Here is a 2,717-nt window from a genome sequence, read left to right as displayed (position 1 = left end):
AAAGAGCTAGTTGTGTTTCACAAGAAGAAGGTGAATGGCGAAACAGTTTTGAGATTTCATGAAAAATGCTCCGGACACACTCGCTACTAGTCAGTATCCATTACATGTTACGGCTTTCTTCATACCGATACTGAGTTGACACCTTAGTCTGTGTGATGGGATAGGATGAGAATTCGGTTTTCGAAGTTCGTAAGTTTCTCTAGTGGCAGTTCTTCTCCCCGCCCCTCACTGGGTACGCCATTGTAAACATTCCCTGCGTCATATAAAGTGCAACAAACACCGTAAATTTCTATGGCGTCCAGGAGCAAACGACGTACTGCTTAAAGCAATGGCCATGCAGTAAAACAATTATAGTCCGCATAGTTGCTCGAAGCGGCTAATAATGATGAAGTAGTAGCTATTTCGAAGTATTTGTGGCTGTTTGCGGTCTGCCTTGGCAATCTTTAATTAGATTTTCTTCTATTTGACTCACGAAAGGTCTATTCCTTTCTGCACCGCCCCTTCTCAAGGCACTTATTAACATGGCATACATACCTGGACTCAGGATATCTTAACAGAGAGACCGTAGTGCGATACCCAGGAAGAGAATCAACAGCGACAGAAGGAATGTCTGCCGTAAGCAAAGAAAGGGCAAATGGACAGCCAACGGTAAGTTTTGTATCTCACATTTGATGTGTAATACTGTTTGCAAGTTCTTTGCGATAAGTGACCATTAAGATGTGTCAATCCAAGAGAACTGCACGGAAATCAAGTCAGAAATTGACGAGGTTTACTGCGATGGAAATACTGTCGTTATGTTAAACTGTGTTCGTGATTGGTTTGAAGACTATGGTAATTTACTAGATATGGCTCAACTGGAGGTAGTTTGCCTTTGGCTTCCACCTGCCAAAGCTCATCCATGAAGTTGCAAGGAGCCTATAGTTTAATGTGGAATCTTTTTTACACTGTAACTTGTTTTCACATTCAAAAAGCAATGTCAGAGATGAAACTCACATTGACTGTCAGAATAAATCTTATGACCTACTGCGGGTAGAACACAGGATGAGGCAACAACACAAATGTAGTTCTGGAGGGGACAGATACAAACATTTTCATAGGAAGAATCTTAAATATAGGTAATTCACCCACCAACGAAGTTGCTTGGAATATCCTCATTTCTTCCATTCTATGATCTCATCTGTAAGTCTTAACTGGATTAACAGAGAGGATAGATATTGTACAGAGAACATACATCAGATTCGTCGCATGCGTCACAACGTCACGGAAATGTTCAACCATCACTGGTAGGGTAGGTGACTTAAAGGTTTGCTCTTGATGTTCCACCAATGTACGTTCCAACGCAGTGATGAAACACGTTAATTTGGGTTTGTACGGAGTCAAATTTTCTCCTCATCCAGCATCTACGATGGGTTAAGGAGCGGGGAAATGACACAAACATACTTCACTCCATTCAGTGGCTTTCCTCTGTACACGTGCATCCGTAGATTTAGAGAGTATCTATTATCATGTGAAAAGCAGTTCTGAAAGATGCTGTTAGCTATTTATCTTCAGAGAAGCAGATTAAAAAAAACCTTCAGTTCACAAAAGTGTTTAGTTTAATGCGCTATACAGGATGTTTTAAAGTCTTTGCGACAAACGTCTGGCGGTGACAGATCACGTCACAGGGAGAAACTTTTTTTCGAGACAAATATTTGCTAACGCTTCCCAACGATGCTGGACGTCCCTTAGGATTCGCCAGCTCTGGTTCGCCGAAATTTCACCGAACTAGTGGGGTCTACTAACAAGGCGTGCAGCACACTACCTGCCCCAGTAAATCGATAGAGTGATATTCGACAAGAAACTCATAAGAATGAATGTCTTCAGGCGGAGAAAGATATCTCAGAAGCAAATCAAGAACTTCAGTTTTGTTAGGCCTACCGCTTTTCACACGGAGCAAGTGACTGGCTGATGCGCAACACACATTGCGTACGAATGCGACAGAGTGCCTACGCCCCGCCGCCTCTCAGGGGGCATAACCAGTCTGGCGTCATCGGGAAGCGTCAGCCAACATTTTGTCTGTAACAACAGTTGTTCCCCATGGCGTGTATCAGACGTAGACGTTTGTCGCAAAGAGTGAAGCAACCTGTAAAATAGCTGTCTCTAAGAAGGTATTACGTGGTAATTTAAATACCTGTTCGGCTCTTGAACGAATTGAACTAGTGGTGTATCACTCCGGTAAAAGCAGTTGAAATACTCCAATTTGTAAATGCAACCTTGAATACCATGAAGTACCGATATGTGCAATCCTTATTGTGTTTTCATGTTGACCTAACGACGTCGCCATTTGCGACTGCAGTGGGAAAGGGCAAGGGCTCATCGAGATTGGATCGTAGATTAGTGGAATCGCTTCACCTGGTCTGGCAAATCGCGTTTTTTGTTACACCGTTACACCGCCGGCCGGTGTGGTCGAGCGGTTCTAGGCGCTTCAGTCTGGAACCGTGCGACCGCTACGGTCGCAGGTTCGAATCCTACCTCGGGCATGGATGTGTGTGATGTCCTTAGGTTAGTTAGGTTTAAGTAGTTCTAAGTTCTAGGAGACCGATGACCTCAGATGTTTAAGTCCCATAGTGCTCAGAGCCATTTGAACCATTTGTTACACCAAATCTATGGCTATGTCCAGATACCGAATACGGCAACATTGAGGCGATCGGCTGCTCCGTACATGGCCATGCCACAGA

Source organism: Schistocerca piceifrons, chromosome 1, assembly GCF_021461385.2.
Source record: "Schistocerca piceifrons isolate TAMUIC-IGC-003096 chromosome 1, iqSchPice1.1, whole genome shotgun sequence".
NCBI lineage: Eukaryota > Metazoa > Arthropoda > Insecta > Orthoptera > Acrididae > Schistocerca > Schistocerca piceifrons.
This window is presented reverse-complemented; position numbering follows the sequence as displayed.